This window comes from Centroberyx gerrardi, chromosome 21 (assembly GCF_048128805.1).
Source record: "Centroberyx gerrardi isolate f3 chromosome 21, fCenGer3.hap1.cur.20231027, whole genome shotgun sequence".
Taxonomy (NCBI): Eukaryota; Metazoa; Chordata; class Actinopteri; order Beryciformes; family Berycidae; genus Centroberyx; species Centroberyx gerrardi.
Window position 1 is genome coordinate 20,106,079 of NC_136017.1, and position 19,228 is coordinate 20,125,306.

Below are 19,228 nucleotides of genomic sequence, written 5' to 3' on the forward strand. Positions count from 1 at the left end.
TTCGTCACTACCTCCCCGAGTCGGGAGTGGGTAATTTGCGCGCCTGCTGCCTTCCTTGGATGTGGTAGCCGTTTCTCAGGCTCCCTCTCCGGAATCGAACCCTGATTCCCCGTTACCCGTGGTCACCATGGTAGGCACAGAAAGTACCATCGAAAGTTGATAGCAACCTCAGACCGGACCTCTTGCTTTGGTCCAGCTCACTTCGCACTGTCTACATCATAGAGCTTACAGTGCCCTGGGAGGACGCTGTGGGCGAGGCCTACGAACGTAAGAGGCTTAAGTAGGCTGAGCTGGCAGCCGACGCTGAACAACATGGCTGGAAAGCTATGGTTCGCCCAGTGGAAGTTGGATGCAGAGGCTTCGTAGGCATGTCAACTACCAGGCTGCTTAAGGACATGGGAATCCGAGGCCAGGGCCAACGTCAAGCCATCAAAGCCCTCCCCGGTGCTGCTGAAAGGGCGAGCCAGTGGCTCTGGATTAAGAGGAGAGACAACACCTGGGCTCCGAAATAACATCAAGAACGAGATGATGTCAAGGGGGGTGAGCCTGGGATGCCAGGCCTCATCGCTGAACCCTCTGGAGGTGTAGTGGGCTCATCAGTGAAACGCTGAGGAAGGAGGGCGCCCACTTGAAAACCCTTAGGTGTCATCGTCGTTCCCACTCACATCAGCAAGGTCTCAAGTTATGTGCAAACAAGGGATTGTATCACCTAGTCCTAAATAGAACTGCATCCTGGAGACACTGTCCACCTGTGATGAAAGATAAAGAGAAGTAGTATGAATTTATTGATGCAGTGAAAGAAAAGGAGAGGCCTGCAGGGCCCCTCACTGGCAACTCTGGCACACACACACACACACACACACACACACACACATCTTAATGGGCCTGCATTCAAACTTTACCTGCTGCTATGTTGGTCAGTCATCCAGCCACTCGAGTTCCAGCCCTTCTCCTCGGAAAGACTTCCTGTTCACTCCGTAGTTGAACCGGACCTCTTCGCTGATGGAAATGTCTTTGGAGGCCTGGAACAGGATGACATCCCTCACTCCTTCCGGGAAGTTCATCTTGCAGTAGCGTGGCGTGACATTGCTGTTCTTCCGCGAATGGTTGATCATTCTGCCAAGGGTTTCTTCAGATGGGTGACACTCGCAAGGAAACGTCTGGGCGTCGATGCAAAGGTCGCGACCATCATGAGTCTTGAAAAAAAAAAGGTAGCCCATCTCATCCTGCATGGACTCCATCATCTTCCTGCCCTCTGCTGCTGTGATTACCTTGCCATGATAATCACAGATGATGGAGCCCTTGGCAAAGGATTTGGTGGCAACAACTCCTGTGGTCAAAAGAAGGTGACATTAGTGTGTGAATATGTGAATTTACAGAGAAAACAGGAGAGCAAAGGAAAACAAGTGAACAATTCATGTACTAACATAATATACAAGTATGCTGGAAATGGCAAGAATACATTTGTTAAACCTAATAGCTTGCTTGTTGGATTAATGCTCTCCTGCTCACAAGACATTTTTACATACCTTTCCCTTTGTCGCCACCAAAATCCTTGATGGCCAGGCCTGTCCACCTCTGCCTTGTGACCCTCCTAATGATGCGTGGATCACTCTCAACCTGCACCCTCTTGGCTGGTTTCCACTTTGCCACAATGTCCTCAGGACGGGGATGGTTGGCAGTCCACCCCTCATCCCTGATGACCTTTGTGACCTTCTGGACAGTTGGGGGGTGTCTTGTACATTGGGCTGTCAAAGAGAGAAAATTTAAATTTAAATTCTTGTCCACACTTGTGAATTCTACGTTACTTTTGTTTATAGAAATGTTGTTAATCATTTAATTTAATCATTGCATAATAAAGTATTTACACTTACACAAGAGGTATTCCTCCCGCTTGCCATACTGCACAGCCCTCCACCTGTCATAAAACACTCTGTCAGTCGGAAACCCAGCGTCGGTCCGTTGCTTCTTAGTGGGCGGCTGGCCAGTCGCTGTCACCGGGAAGTGCTGGATAAACACTGTAAAGTCCCTGCCGTCCTGTTCAGCGGTGTCTCTGCCTCTCTTTTCTCTCCGACCACTCCTCGCATCCCCTGACTCATCAGTAGAAGAACTGCAAGATGGAGAAGATTTCATGGTTAAACACTGACAAACAGCTGGACTGACCTTGGAAGCAGCTGTGAGAGAGAGAATAGTTGAAGGTTGTGTGTTTTGGATGATGACACATACCGTTTCAAACTGTTGAACAGGTTGGCGGTGGCCACGATACCCTCCAGGGTCCTCATCCTGTAGTGGGCCATGTAGTGTGCCGCTGCACTTTTCTGCTCCTCTGAAAAGTTTGCACTCACCGCTGTCTCTGCAACTTTTCTGATTTCTTGGCTGGTGATGTTTGGTAATTTGTAGCTGCAATGAAGAAGAAATCTCAGATTACAATCCCACTCTCAACCCTGAATTCTTTCAGTTCTTTTTTTTTTTTACAGAAAATAGCCCTAACCCTAACCTTCTGCTCACATCGTTGAGACTGGGAAAACAGCCTCCTCCATCCAGCACATGTGCTGCATTTTACGAGGTCTCAGCATGTTCATGTTTCAATTTTTCTCCTGTTTTTATAATATTATTTGAATAATATTATAGAAAGAGTACAAAACCAGTCTACCAATTGAATCCTTGTCTACCTTCTCTGTACAGTACATATTAATATATACATGTTAGTACATGGGATTCTGCTAATACTTACTGTTCATGCAGACGTCTGAGGTCGTTGGTGGCGCTGGAAATTGGTCCGCCGGATTTGGACAGGAAAAATTTGCCCTCATCATCCACACCGTCCTGCATACATCCTTGGCGGATGCCATGGTAGTATTCGTCCAGCATCTGTGGAGATAAGATATGAATGAAGTTAATACTTGAGAAATTATTGATGGAGCCTTTGGTCAAAACAGTGAAGAAATGGACCAGCGAGGCAAAGCAGGAACTGATTCTGATTCTGGTGTTACAGTTATTCATGGTGAGTTTTTTCAGCCTGTTAGAGAACTTACTGCAGCCTCCTCCTCGGTGAGGGCAAATGTCGCAATCTGCATTGTGGCCGTTTTATGTTGGCTGACCCCCACACAGACTCGTCCATCAACGCGCTTCTGGTCGAGCCACTCTGACGTCTGGAAAACAATGAAGGACACCGTGGGAATTAATGACATGAACAAAGTAACCCTGTTCTATTTGAATCTGGACATGCAATATTTTCTGCTGACTACATGCAATACTTTGTACCAACTGAGGAAACACTGAGGGGGAAAAGTACTTACTGTCAATCCCTCCACTGCTCCGGGTCTCTGGAAATGTTTTAGGATCAGGATGGCTTCGCAGTGGTAGCGGAACAGCGTCTTCTCCTCTTCTTCCACATGCTGGTGCTGCAGGAGCCTCCCGTAGATGCCCAGCATGTCCTTGTTTGACTCGCGGAGGACTCTCTGGCAGTCATGGAGAGTCACCTGGCCATGAATGAAGCGGTCGTACCTAGAATGATAAGATAAAACAAAACACCAATGAGGAGGAGAGCTAGAGATTTTTCTGTATCACATAATCCTGGCAGCCTTCCAAGTACTATCCACATGAGAGAAGTCATTAAAGGAAAGGTAGAGCAGGGAGATTAACAACTCACCTTTTTTGGCATGTGGCTTTGCTGAGGGCCTTTGCCACTGGCTTCCTCAAGGTGTTGAGCAGCTCAATGTATGCCTGACACTTCCTGTGGAAGTCCGGGTCCGCTGCAGCCAAATCCAGGCGTGTCTTGAGATACTGGACACACCGGATCATGTTCTTTATGTAGTTGATGATGGTGGATGGACTCATCTGCACTACTCTCAGCCTGTTAAGGAAGTCTTGGGTTTCCGTGCTCTTCAGGAGAAAGTCCATGCTCACCTCATTCCCGCTCGGCTGGATGTACCTGAGCATCCTGGAGACATTGTCTACCTGTGATGAAAGAGGAAGAGAAGAAGTGTGAATTGCTACAGAGCTGCAGTCTGTGTGTGTATGGGGGTGTGTGCGCGCGTCAATGAGCCTGTTGTCACACTATAGAGATGCTAATAAGTCTACAGGCTGCAAAGAGCAACACAGAGAGCAGAATACTATAGTGTAAGATGTAAATAAGAATTTGTTCTTAATGACTTGCCTGGTTAAATAAAGGTTAAATAAATAAATAAAATGTGGTTAGATCTTACCTCCTGTTGGCAGTTTGGGACTAGCAGAGAGGTAGTCAGGTACTGCTTGAACCCCGTCAAAATTGCAGCTTCACGTGGGAACTTTTCATAAAGTCCCATCTGCTGCATTTTGACCCTCAGGGTTGTCTGGTACTGGGCTGTGTCCCTGAGAAAATACAGAGAAAATTAGCTCAAAGGAACTTACAGATGTTCACAGCCAAAGATCATTGATTGAACTTGTGTGTGTTGAGTGAGGTGATGAACTTACTTTTGCCATGTTGGGTCACTTGGACCAGCATCCTCACTGGAATCAGTGCCGGGGGTCTCTTCAGCGCCTCTACGGTCTTCTTCTGTGCTGCCACTGGCCGGGATGGGGGCTTGCTCGGCAGCAGCTGAAGTTGACGGTTGCTCGTCGCTGGGTTCAATGTCTGCGTCCATGGGGGCATTGAGGACGAAGAAGTTTCTTCTACGAAGATCTTCAAGAAGAGCCAGTCTGGAAGGCCTGTGGGGGTACCGCCTGCACATCTCGGCGTAGTCCCAGGTTCTGCCTTGGCGGGTCCAATCCTTCATCGACTTCTTGGCCCTCTGCAGCTCTGCCTGCCTCTCCACAACTGTGTTGCGCTTCATGCAGACCCTGGCCAGGTGGGCAGACAGTACTTCCTGGGGTTTCTCGCACAGCAGGCAGTGGATGATGCGGCGATCCGAGCTGTGAGAGAGAAAGAGAGAAAGTAGACAGTCAGTGAAACCACCCCTGACTTATTTTAAGAAATCTTTTCAAGTGAATATCACTTACTGCACTGGCAGCCACATTTGCATGTTTCAAGCAAAATACAATTCAACTAGTGAAAACAAATTGGTACTTACTTTGCAGCCTGTCCTGCCATTGTCCTCAGAAAAGTCTTTTTCACAAAAAGAAGAAAAAAAAAAACAAAGCTCTTGGGAAGAGAGAAAGCAAGAAAATAAACCAAAAAAGAATAGAAATAGAAATAGCAGGCGAAAAAAATCCTTTTAAAAAAGCAAGAAACTTCAAAAAAGAGTTTTCTTCAGAAGTCTACAGGTTCGATGAAATTCTCTTCCAAAATGGCAAAGAGGTGGTGTGTGTGATCAGAATTGAAAACACACTGATGCAGTGGAGTTTACCTGCAGTATTTATCCTCCATGATGATGCCATAGGCCCATTAGCTTGATTGTGGCCTATCAAAGGTGGGAGGAGTTTGTGACTCATCATGTGAATGGGGCTTCCCCCACAATGTTGTCAACCTGTAAATGAGTGCTAATTAATATATTCAGAGGTGAATAGTGTAGGTGATGTTCCAAATTTAGGTGTGACCTAATTGGAGAGGGCTGGAGCCTAGGAACATTCAGTGTTCGATATGAGGCACTGGAATTAGGGAGAGGAGACGGCAGATCCCACAAAAAGGAGATTTATTGTGGCTTGGTCATTCCCTTTAAAGTCATTAAGTGTTTCTATTCAGTGCTTCAACAGCGTCCCCCCCGTCTTCAGGAGAGTTGATATGTTTCTGTTGCTGTGTAGTTCCTCTTCCAAATCGGCCAACACTGAGGTTTCCCACGTAAAAGGGGAAATACATCTTCGGCTCTTTCTCATCCTCACGTTTGTCTCTTGGGACTGGGCTTTCTGGGTGTGTGTTCTGCAGAGTGGGTCAGGTTTGGGCAACTAATTTCATCTGAGCTGGTGTGCGACTGTTCTAACATCTTTTATGAAAACAAGGCAGGGTCAAGTGTGAATGGGGCTTCCCCCACAATTTTGTCAACCTATCACATTGTTGAAAATCCGGGTAATTTCTCCTGCATTCAGCACATAGGTTGTTTGCTCCCAGAGTCTCAACATTTTGAAACCACTCCTGTGATTGTTTTTCACATGGAGGCTGTTCTAACATCTTTTATGACAACAAGGCAGGGTCAAGTGTGAATGGGGCTTCCCCCACAATGTTGTCAACCTGTAAATGAGTGCTAATTAATATATTCAGAGGTGAATAGTGTAGGTGATGAGTGCTAAGTCTCCACTTGACTTCCAATATTGCTATCTTAATGAGGCTATCTAAAAACAGATTCCAAAGGTAAGAGGAGTGTAAAATATGCTTCATAATGTGTAGATTTCAATCTTTGTGTGAAACTGAGTACAAGTTTGTGTTGAATTTGAGCAGCTGTTCTGATATTGGTTTAGACTATTGTTGAATATTGGGGTAATTTCTCCTGCATTCAGCACTTAGGCTGTTTGCTCCCAGACTCTCAACATTTTGAAACCACTCCTGTGATAGTTTTTCCCATGGAGGCTTTTTTTCTCTGTACATCAAATTAAGGCTTAGATAGTTGAACAGTTGTGATAGTTGCACATCACAGTGTAGATAGATTACATTCTCTTCTTTCCAACAAGCTCAGGCATTCAATGCCAGCACAACCTGGCTGGTTAACAGAAACTAACTCATTCATCTGCTCACATCATGAGGCTATCTAAAAACAGACTCCAAAGGTAAAAGGATAGTAAATTATGTTTCACAATGTGTAGATTTCAATCTTTGTGTGAAACTGAGTAAAAGTTTGTGTTGAATTTGAGCAGCTGTTCTGATATTGCTTTAGACTATATGGTGACATTGTTGAAAATCCGGGTAATTTCTCCTGCATTCAGCACATAGGTTGTTTGCTCCCAGAGTCTCAACATTTTGAAACCACTCCTGTGATTGTTTTTCACATGGAGGCTGTTCTAACATCTTTTATGACAACAAGGCAGGGTCAAGTGTGAATGGGGCTTCCCCCACAATGTTGTCAACCTGTAAATAAGTGCTAATTAATATATTCAGAGGTGAATAGTGTAGGTGATGAGTGCTAAGTCTCCACTTGACTTCCAATATTGCTATCTTAATGAGGCTATCTAAAAACAGATTCCAAAGGTAAGAGGAGTGTAAAATATGCTTCATAATGTGTAGATTTCAATCTTTGTGTGAAACTGAGTACAAGTTTGTGTTGAATTTGAGCAGCTGTTCTGATATTGGTTTAGACTATTGTTGAATATTCGGGTAATTTCTCCTGCATTCAGCACTTAGGCTGTTTGCTCCCAGGGTCTCAACATTTTGAAACCACTCCTGTGATAGTTTTTCCCATGGAGGCTTTTTTTCTCTGTACATCAAATTAAGGCTTAGATAGTTGAACAGTTGTGATAGTTGCACATCACAGTGTAGATAGATTACATTCTCTTCTTTCCAACAAGCTCAGGCATTCAATGCCAGCACAACCTGGCTGGTTAACAGAAGCTAACTCATTCATCTGCTCACATCATGAGGCTATCTAAAAACAGACTCCAAAGGTAAAAGGATAGTAAATTATGTTTCACAATGTGTAGATTTCAATCTTTGTGTGAAACTGAGTAAAAGTTTGTGTTGAATTTGAGCAGCTGTTCTGATATTGCTTTAGACTATATGGTGACATTGTTGAAAATCCGGGTAATTTCTCCTGCATTCAGCACATAGGTTGTTTGCTCCCAGAGTCTCAACATTTTGAAACCACTCCTGTGATTGTTTTTCACATGGAGGCTGTTCTAACATCTTTTATGACAACAAGGCAGGGTCAAGTGTGAATGGGGCTTCCCCCACAATGTTGTCAACCTGTAAATGAGTGCTAATTAATATATTCAGAGGTGAATAGTGTAGGTGATGAGTGCTAAGTCTCCACTTGACTTCCAATATTGCTATCTTAATGAGGCTATCTAAAAACAGATTCCAAAGGTAAGAGGAGTGTAAAATATGCTTCATAATGTGTAGATTTCAATCTTTGTGTGAAACTGAGTACAAGTTTGTGTTGAATTTGAGCAGCTGTTCTGATATTGGTTTAGACTATTGTTGAATATTCGGGTAATTTCTCCTGCATTCAGCACTTAGGCTGTTTGCTCCCAGACTCTCAACATTTTGAAACCACTCCTGTGATAGTTTTTCCCATGGAGGCTTTTTTTCTCTGTACATCAAATTAAGGCTTAGATAGTTTAACAGTGGTGATAGTTGCACATCACAGTGTAGATAGATTACATTCTCTTCTTTCCAACAAGCTCAGGCATTCAATGCCAGCACAACCTGGCTGGTTAACAGAAGCTAACTCATTCATCTGCTCACATCATGAGGCTATCTAAAAACAGACTCCAAAGGTAAAAGGATAGTAAATTATGTTTCACAATGTGTAGATTTCAATCTTTGTGTGAAACTGAGTAAAAGTTTGTGTTGAATTTGAGCAGCTGTTCTGATATTGCTTTAGACTATATGGTGACATTGTTGAAAATCCGGGTAATTTCTCCTGCATTCAGCACATAGGTTGTTTGCTCCCAGAGTCTCAACATTTTGAAACCACTCCTGTGATTGTTTTTCACATGGAGGCTGTTCTAACATCTTTTATGACAACAAGGCAGGGTCAAGTGTGAATGGGGCTTCCCCCACAATGTTGTCAACCTGTAAATGAGTGCTAATTAATATATTCAGAGGTGAATAGTGTAGGTGATGAGTGCTAAGTCTCCACTTGACTTCCAATATTGCTATCTTAATGAGGCTATCTAAAAACAGATTCCAAAGGTAAGAGGAGTGTAAAATATGCTTCATAATGTGTAGATTTCAATCTTTGTGTGAAACTGAGTACAAGTTTGTGTTGAATTTGAGCAGCTGTTCTGATATTGGTTTAGACTATTGTTGAATATTCGGGTAATTTCTCCTGCATTCAGCACTTAGGCTGTTTGCTCCCAGACTCTCAACATTTTGAAACCACTCCTGTGATAGTTTTTCCCATGGAGGCTTTTTTTCTCTGTACATCAAATTAAGGCTTAGATAGTTGAACAGTTGTGATAGTTGCACATCACAGTGTAGATAGATTACATTCTCTTCTTTCCAACAAGCTCAGGCATTCAATGCCAGCACAACCTGGCTGGTTAACAGAAGCTAACTCATTCATCTGCTCACATCATGAGGCTATCTAAAAACAGACTCCAAAGGTAAAAGGATAGTAAATTATGTTTCACAATGTGTAGATTTCAATCTTTGTGTGAAACTGAGTAAAAGTTTGTGTTGAATTTGAGCAGCTGTTCTGATATTGCTTTAGACTATATGGTGACATTGTTGAAAATCCGGGTAATTTCTCCTGCATTCAGCACATAGGTTGTTTGCTCCCAGAGTCTCAACATTTTGAAACCACTCCTGTGATTGTTTTTCACATGGAGGCTGTTCTAACATCTTTTATGACAACAAGGCAGGGTCAAGTGTGAATGGGGCTTCCCCCACAATGTTGTCAACCTGTAAATGAGTGCTAATTAATATATTCAGAGGTGAATAGTGTAGGTGATGAGTGCTAAGTCTCCACTTGACTTCCAATATTGCTATCTTAATGAGGCTATCTAAAAACAGATTCCAAAGGTAAGAGGAGTGTAAAATATGCTTCATAATGTGTAGATTTCAATCTTTGTGTGAAACTGAGTACAAGTTTGTGTTGAATTTGAGCAGCTGTTCTGATATTGGTTTAGACTATTGTTGAATATTCGGGTAATTTCTCCTGCATTCAGCACTTAGGCTGTTTGCTCCCAGACTCTCAACATTTTGAAACCACTCCTGTGATAGTTTTTCCCATGGAGGCTTTTTTTCTCTGTACATCAAATTAAGGCTTAGATAGTTGAACAGTTGTGATAGTTGCACATCACAGTGTAGATAGATTACATTCTCTTCTTTCCAACAAGCTCAGGCATTCAATGCCAGCACAACCTGGCTGGTTAACAGAAGCTAACTCATTCATCTGCTCACATCATGAGGCTATCTAAAAACAGACTCCAAAGGTAAAAGGATAGTAAATTATGTTTCACAATGTGTAGATTTCAATCTTTGTGTGAAACTGAGTAAAAGTTTGTGTTGAATTTGAGCAGCTGTTCTGATATTGCTTTAGACTATATGGTGACATTGTTGAAAATCCGGGTAATTTCTCCTGCATTCAGCACATAGGTTGTTTGCTCCCAGAGTCTCAACATTTTGAAACCACTCCTGTGATTGTTTTTCACATGGAGGCTGTTCTAACATCTTTTATGACAACAAGGCAGGGTCAAGTGTGAATGGGGCTTCCCCCACAATGTTGTCAACCTGTAAATGAGTGCTAATTAATATATTCAGAGGTGAATAGTGTAGGTGATGAGTGCTAAGTCTCCACTTGACTTCCAATATTGCTATCTTAATGAGGCTATCTAAAAACAGATTCCAAAGGTAAGAGGAGTGTAAAATATGCTTCATAATGTGTAGATTTCAATCTTTGTGTGAAACTGAGTACAAGTTTGTGTTGAATTTGAGCAGCTGTTCTGATATTGGTTTAGACTATTGTTGAATATTCGGGTAATTTCTCCTGCATTCAGCACTTAGGCTGTTTGCTCCCAGAGTCTCAACATTTTGAAACCACTCCTGTGATAGTTTTTCCCATGGAGGCTTTTTTTCTCTGTACATCAAATTAAGGCTTAGATAGTTGAACAGTTGTGATAGTTGCACATCACAGTGTAGATAGATTACATTCTCTTCTTTCCAACAAGCTCAGGCATTCAATGCCAGCACAACCTGGCTGGTTAACAGAAGCTAACTCATTCATCTGCTCACATCATGAGGCTATCTAAAAACAGACTCCAAAGGTAAAAGGATAGTAAATTATGTTTCACAATGTGTAGATTTCAATCTTTGTGTGAAACTGAGTAAAAGTTTGTGTTGAATTTGAGCAGCTGTTCTGATATTGCTTTAGACTATATGGTGACATTGTTGAAAATCCGGGTAATTTCTCCTGCATTCAGCACATAGGTTGTTTGCTCCCAGAGTCTCAACATTTTGAAACCACTCCTGTGATTGTTTTTCACATGGAGGCTGTTCTAACATCTTTTATGACAACAAGGCAGGGTCAAGTGTGAATGGGGCTTCCCCCACAATGTTGTCAACCTGTAAATGAGTGCTAATTAATATATTCAGAGGTGAATAGTGTAGGTGATGAGTGCTAAGTCTCCACTTGACTTCCAATATTGCTATCTTAATGAGGCTATCTAAAAACAGATTCCAAAGGTAAGAGGAGTGTAAGGGAGAGGAGGCCTCGGCCTTGGAGAGAGCAAACCATCCTGGTACAAGGCAACTCCATCTCAGCGACGAGGTCTTGTGGTCGAGGAGGTGCGCCGGCAAGAACAGGCAGCGAGGTGCGCAAAGGCCATTTCTCAAGCAAAGCAAGGGCAGTGGATGAGATGGGAGGGAGTTGAGAAGAGAAAGTTCTCTTGGAAGGAGTTGTGGGACATGGAAGCATTTCGAACCAGCTTCATTATACGAGCCACGTACGATGTCCTGCCATCTCCCAAGAACCTCAGCCAATGGTACGGCGAAGACCCTACGTGCCCCCTCTGTCCATCTCCAGCAAACCTGAAGCACATTCTTGTCGGCTGCAAGACAAGCCTTACACAAGGCCGTTACACCTGGCGGCACAACCAGGTACTGAAGTGCCTAGCAGCTACGCTGGAGAGCAGACGGACAACCATCAACGCCCTGCCTCCTCTGTCATCCCATCCTGCATCTGCAAGAGAGTTTGTCCGTGAAGGTGCGAAGCAGCCCAAGGCCTGTACCCCACATCCAGAGGCCGGGCAGTTGGGAGCGGCACGGGACTGGAAGTTACTGGCGGACCTGGAACAGAGGCTCTGCTTCCCATCTGAGATCGCCACGAGCAACCTCAGACCGGACCTCTTGCTTTGGTCCAGCTCACTTCGCACTGTCTACATCATAGAGCTTACAGTGCCCTGGGAGGACGCTGTGGGCGAGGCCTACGAACGTAAGAGGCTTAAGTAGGCTGAGCTGGCAGCCGACGCTGAACAACATGGCTGGAAAGCTATGGTTCGCCCAGTGGAAGTTGGATGCAGAGGCTTCGTAGGCATGTCAACTACCAGGCTGCTTAAGGACATGGGAATCCGAGGCCAGGGCCAACGTCAAGCCATCAAAGCCCTCCCCGGTGCTGCTGAAAGGGCGAGCCAGTGGCTCTGGATTAAGAGGAGAGACAACACCTGGGCTCCGAAATAACATCAAGAACGAGATGATGTCAAGGGGGGTGAGCCTGGGATGCCAGGCCTCATCGCTGAACCCTCTGGAGGTGTAGTGGGCTCATCAGTGAAACGCTGAGGAAGGAGGGCGCCCACTTGAAAACCCTTAGGTGTCATCGTCGTTCCCACTCACATCAGCAAGGTCTCAAGTTATGTGCAAACAAGGGATTGTATCACCTAGTCCTAAATAGAACTGCATCCTGGAGACACTGTCCACCTGTGATGAAAGATAAAGAGAAGTAGTATGAATTTATTGATGCAGTGAAAGAAAAGGAGAGGCCTGCAGGGCCCCTCACTGGCAACTCTGGCACACACACACACACACACACACACACACACACACACACATCTTAATGGGCCTGCATTCAAACTTTACCTGCTGCTATGTTGGTCAGTCATCCAGCCACTCGAGTTCCAGCCCTTCTCCTCGGAAAGACTTCCTGTTCACTCCGTAGTTGAACCGGACCTCTTCGCTGATGGAAATGTCTTTGGAGGCCTGGAACAGGATGACATCCCTCACTCCTTCCGGGAAGTTCATCTTGCAGTAGCGTGGCGTGACATTGCTGTTCTTCCGCGAATGGTTGATCATTCTGCCAAGGGTTTCTTCAGATGGGTGACACTCGCAAGGAAACGTCTGGGCGTCGATGCAAAGGTCGCGACCATCATGAGTCTTGAAAAAAAAAAGGTAGCCCATCTCATCCTGCATGGACTCCATCATCTTCCTGCCCTCTGCTGCTGTGATTACCTTGCCATGATAATCACAGATGATGGAGCCCTTGGCAAAGGATTTGGTGGCAACAACTCCTGTGGTCAAAAGAAGGTGACATTAGTGTGTGAATATGTGAATTTACAGAGAAAACAGGAGAGCAAAGGAAAACAAGTGAACAATTCATGTACTAACATAATATACAAGTATGCTGGAAATGGCAAGAATACATTTGTTAAACCTAATAGCTTGCTTGTTGGATTAATGCTCTCCTGCTCACAAGACATTTTTACATACCTTTCCCTTTGTCGCCACCAAAATCCTTGATGGCCAGGCCTGTCCACCTCTGCCTTGTGACCCTCCTAATGATGCGTGGATCACTCTCAACCTGCACCCTCTTGGCTGGTTTCCACTTTGCCACAATGTCCTCAGGACGGGGATGGTTGGCAGTCCACCCCTCATCCCTGATGACCTTTGTGACCTTCTGGACAGTTGGGGGGTGTCTTGTACATTGGGCTGTCAAAGAGAGAAAATTTAAATTTAAATTCTTGTCCACACTTGTGAATTCTACGTTACTTTTGTTTATAGAAATGTTGTTAATCATTTAATTTAATCATTGCATAATAAAGTATTTACACTTACACAAGAGGTATTCCTCCCGCTTGCCATACTGCACAGCCCTCCACCTGTCATAAAACACTCTGTCAGTCGGAAACCCAGCGTCGGTCCGTTGCTTCTTAGTGGGCGGCTGGCCAGTCGCTGTCACCGGGAAGTGCTGGATAAACACTGTAAAGTCCCTGCCGTCCTGTTCAGCGGTGTCTCTGCCTCTCTTTTCTCTCCGACCACTCCTCGCATCCCCTGACTCATCAGTAGAAGAACTGCAAGATGGAGAAGATTTCATGGTTAAACACTGACAAACAGCTGGACTGACCTTGGAAGCAGCTGTGAGAGAGAGAATAGTTGAAGGTTGTGTGTTTTGGATGATGACACATACCGTTTCAAACTGTTGAACAGGTTGGCGGTGGCCACGATACCCTCCAGGGTCCTCATCCTGTAGTGGGCCATGTAGTGTGCCGCTGCACTTTTCTGCTCCTCTGAAAAGTTTGCACTCACCGCTGTCTCTGCAACTTTTCTGATTTCTTGGCTGGTGATGTTTGGTAATTTGTAGCTGCAATGAAGAAGAAATCTCAGATTACAATCCCACTCTCAACCCTGAATTCTTTCAGTTCTTTTTTTTTTTTACAGAAAATAGCCCTAACCCTAACCTTCTGCTCACATCGTTGAGACTGGGAAAACAGCCTCCTCCATCCAGCACATGTGCTGCATTTTACGAGGTCTCAGCATGTTCATGTTTCAATTTTTCTCCTGTTTTTATAATATTATTTGAATAATATTATAGAAAGAGTACAAAACCAGTCTACCAATTGAATCCTTGTCTACCTTCTCTGTACAGTACATATTAATATATACATGTTAGTACATGGGATTCTGCTAATACTTACTGTTCATGCAGACGTCTGAGGTCGTTGGTGGCGCTGGAAATTGGTCCGCCGGATTTGGACAGGAAAAATTTGCCCTCATCATCCACACCGTCCTGCATACATCCTTGGCGGATGCCATGGTAGTATTCGTCCAGCATCTGTGGAGATAAGATATGAATGAAGTTAATACTTGAGAAATTATTGATGGAGCCTTTGGTCAAAACAGTGAAGAAATGGACCAACGAGGCAAAGCAGGAACTGATTCTGATTCTGGTGTTACAGTTATTCATGGTGAGTTTTTTCAGCCTGTTAGAGAACTTACTGCAGCCTCCTCCTCGGTGAGGGCAAATGCCGCAATCTGCATTGTGGCCGTTTTATGTTGGCTGACCCCCACACAGACTCGTCCATCAACGCGCTTCTGGTCGAGCCACTCTGACGTCTGGAAAACAATGAAGGACACCGTGGGAATTAATGACATGAACAAAGTAACCCTGTTCTATTTGAATCTGGACATGCAATATTTTCTACTGACTACATGCAATACTTTGTACCAACTGAGGAAACACTGAGGGGGAAAAGTACTTACTGTCAATCCCTCCACTGCTCCGGGTCTCTGGAAATGTTTTAGGATCAGGATGGCTTCGCAGTGGTAGCGGAACAGCGTCTTCTCCTCTTCTTCCACATGCTGGTGCTGCAGGAGCCTCCCGTAGATGCCCAGCATGTCCTTGTTTGACTCGCGGAGGACTCTCTGGCAGTCATGGAGAGTCACCTGGCCATGAATGAAGCGGTCGTACCTAGAATGATAAGATAAAACAAAACACCAATGAGGAGGAGAGCTAGAGATTTTTCTGTATCACATAATCCTGGCAGCCTTCCAAGTACTATCCACATGAGAGAAGTCATTAAAGGAAAGGTAGAGCAGGGAGATTAACAACTCACCTTTTTTGGCATGTGGCTTTGCTGAGGGCCTTTGCCACTGGCTTCCTCAAGGTGTTGAGCAGCTCAATGTATGCCTGACACTTCCTGTGGAAGTCCGGGTCCGCTGCAGCCAAATCCAGGCGTGTCTTGAGATACTGGACACACCGGATCATGTTCTTTATGTAGTTGATGATGGTGGATGGACTCATCTGCACTACTCTCAGCCTGTTAAGGAAGTCTTGGGTTTCCGTGCTCTTCAGGAGAAAGTCCATGCTCACCTCATTCCCGCTCGGCTGGATGTACCTGAGCATCCTGGAGACATTGTCTACCTGTGATGAAAGAGGAAGAGAAGAAGTGTGAATTGCTACAGAGCTGCAGTCTGTGTGTGTATGGGGGTGTGTGCGCGTGTCAATGAGCCTGTTGTCACACTATAGAGATGCTAATAAGTCTACAGGCTGCAAAGAGCAACACAGAGAGCAGAATACTATAGTGTAAGATGTAAATAAGAATTTGTTCTTAATGACTTGCCTGGTTAAATAAAGGTTAAATAAATAAATAAAATGTGGTTAGATCTTACCTCCTGTTGGCAGTTTGGGACTAGCAGAGAGGTAGTCAGGTACTGCTTGAACCCCGTCAAAATTGCAGCTTCACGTGGGAACTTTTCATAAAGTCCCATCTGCTGCATTTTGACCCTCAGGGTTGTCTGGTACTGGGCCGTGTCCCTGAGAAAATACAGAGAAAATTAGCTCAAAGGAACTTACAGATGTTCACAGCCAAAGATCATTGATGCAACTTGTGTGTGTTGAGTGAGGTGATGAACTTACTTTTGCCATGTTGGGTCACTTGGACCAGCATCCTCACTGGAATCAGTGCCGGGGGTCTCTTCAGCGCCTCTACGGTCTTCTTCTGTGCTGCCACTGGCCGGGATGGGGGCTTGCTCGGCAGCAGCTGAAGTTGATGGTTGCTCGTCGCTGGGTTCAATGTCTGCGTCCATGGGGGCATTGAGGACGAAGAAGTTTCTTCTACGAAGATCTTCAAGAAGAGCCAGTCTGGAAGGCCTGTGGGGGTACCGCCTGCACATCTCGGCGTAGTCCCAGGTTCTGCCTTGGCGGGTCCAATCCTTCATCGACTTCTTGGCCCTCTGCAGCTCTGCCTGCCTCTCCACAACTGTGTTGCGCTTCATGCAGACCCTGGCCAGGTGGGCAGACAGTACTTCCTGGGGTTTCTCGCACAGCAGGCAATGGATGATGCGGCGATCCGAGCTGTGAGAGAGAAAGAGAGAAAGTAGACAGTCAGTGAAACCACCCCTGACTTATTTTAAGAAATCTTTTCAAGTGAATATCACTTACTGCACTGGCAGCCACATTTGCATGTTTCAAGCAAAATACAATTCAACTAGTGAAAACAAATTGGTACTTACTTTGCAGCCTGTCCTGCCATTGTCCTCAGAAAAGTCTTTTTCACAAAAAGAAGAAAAAAAAACCCAAAGCTCTTGGGAAGAGAGAAAGCAAGAAAATAAACCAAAAAAGAATAGAAATAGAAATAGCAGGCGAAAAAAATCCTTTTAAAAAAGCAAGAAACTTCAAAAAAGAGTTTTCTTCAGAAGTCTACAGGTTCTATGAAATTCTCTTCCAAAATGGCAAAGTGGTGGTGTGTGTGATCAGAATTGAAAACACACTGATGCAGTGGAGTTTACCTGCAGTATTTATCCTCCATGATGATGCCATAGGCCCATTAGCTTGATTGTGGCCTATCAAAGGTGGGAGGAGTTTGTGACTCATCATGTGAATGGGGCTTCCCCCACAATGTTGTCAACCTGTAAATGAGTGCTAATTAATATATTCAGAGGTGAATAGTGTAGGTGATGTTCCAAATTTAGGTGTGACCTAATTGGAGAGGGCTGGAGCCTAGGAACATTCAGTGTTCGATATGAGGCACTGGAATTAGGGAGAGGAGACGGCAGATCCCACAAAAAGGAGATTTATTGTGGCTTGGTCATTCCCTTTAAAGTCATTAAGTGTTTCTATTCAGTGCTTCAACAGCGTCCCCCCCGTCTTCAGGAGAGTTGATATGTTTCTGTTGCTGTGTAGTTCCTCTTCCAAATCGGCCAACACTGAGGTTTCCCACATAAAAGGGGAAATACATCTTCGGCTCTTTCTCATCCTCACGTTTGTCTCTTGGGACTGGGCTTTCTGGGTGTGTGTTCTGCAGAGTGGGTCAGGTTTGGGCAACTAATTTCATCTGAGCTGGTGTGCGACTGTTCTAACATCTTTTATGAAAACAAGGCAGGGTCAAGTGTGAATGGGGCTTCCCCCACAATGTTGTCAACCTGTAGATGAGTGCTAATTAATATATTCAGAGGTGAATAGTTTAGGTGATGAGTGCTAAGTCTCCACTTGACTTCCAATATTGCTATCTTAATGAGGCTATCTAAAAACAGATTCAAAGGGTAAAAGGAGTGTAAATTATGTTTCACAATGTGTAGATTTCAATCTTTGTGTGAAACTGAGTAAAAGTTTGTGTTGAATTTGAGCAGCTGTTCTGATATTGGTTTAGACTATGTGGTGACATTGTTGAAAATCCGGGTAATTTCTCCTGCATTCAGCACATAGGTTGTTTGCTACCAGACTCTCAACATTTCGAAACCACTCCTGTGATAGTTTTTCCCATGGAGGCTTTTTTTCTCTGTACATCAAATTAAGGCTTAGATAGTTGAACAGTTGTGACAGTTGCACATCACAGTGTAGATAGATTACATTCTCTTCTTTCCAACAAGCTCAGGCATTCAATGCCAGCACAACCTGGCTGGTTAACAGAAGCTAACTCATTCGTCTGCTCACATCATGAGGCTATCTAAAAACAGACTCCAAAGGTAAAAGGAGAGTAAATTATGTTTCACAATGTGTAGATTTCAATCTTTGTGTGAAACTGAGTAAAAGTTTGTGTTGAACTTGAGCAGCTGTTCTGATATTGCTTTAGACTATATGATCACATTGTTGAAAATCCGGGTAATTTCTCCTGCATTCAGCACATAGGTTGTTTGCTCCCAGAGTCTCAACATTTTGAAACCACTCCTGTGATTGTTTTTCACATGGAGGCTGTTCTAACATCTTTTATGACAACAAGGCAGGGTCAAGTGTGAATGGGGCTTCCCCCACAATGTTGTCAACCTGTAAATGAGTGCTAATTAATATATTCAGAGGTGAATAGTGTAGGTGATGAGTGCTAAGTCTCCACTTGACTTCCAATATTGCTATCTTAATGAGGCTATCTAAAAACAGATTCCAAAGGTAAGAGGAGTGTAAGGGAGAGGAGGCCTCGGCCTTGGAGAGAGCAAACCATCCTGGTACAAGGCAACTCCATCTCAGCGACGAGGTCTTGTGGTCGAGGAGGTGTGCCGGCAAGAACAGGTAGCGAGGTGCGCAAAGGCCATTTCTCAAGCAAAGCAAGGGCAGTGGATGAGATGGGAGGGAGTTGAGAAGAGAAAGTTCTCTTGGAAGGAGTTGTGGGACATGGAAGCATTTCGAACCAGCTTCATTATACGAGCCACGTACGATGTCCTGCCATCTCCCAAGAACCTCAGCCAATGGTACGGCGAAGACCCTACGTGCCCCCTCTGTCCATCTCCAGCAAACCTGAAGCACATTCTTGTCGGCTGCAAGACAAGCCTTACACAAGGCCGTTACACCTGGCGGCACAACCAGGTACTGAAGTGCCTAGCAGCTACGCTGGAGAGCAGACGGACAACCATCAACGCCCTGCCTCCTCTGTCATCCCATCCTGCATCTGCAAGAGAGTTTGTCCGTGAAGGTGCGAAGCAGCCCAAGGCCTGTACCCCACATCCAGAGGCCGGGCAGTT

At 44.7% G+C, this 19,228-nt stretch overlaps 1 non-coding gene across 1 annotated transcript; it reads right to left on the reverse strand.

The window, feature by feature from the left end:
• LOC144543304 (18S ribosomal RNA) lies at positions 1-266 on the reverse strand. The gene has a single exon (XR_013507845.1). It is a non-coding gene; the product is annotated as an 18S ribosomal RNA (ribosomal RNA).
• Between the last annotated feature and the right edge of the window lie 18,962 nt (positions 267-19,228).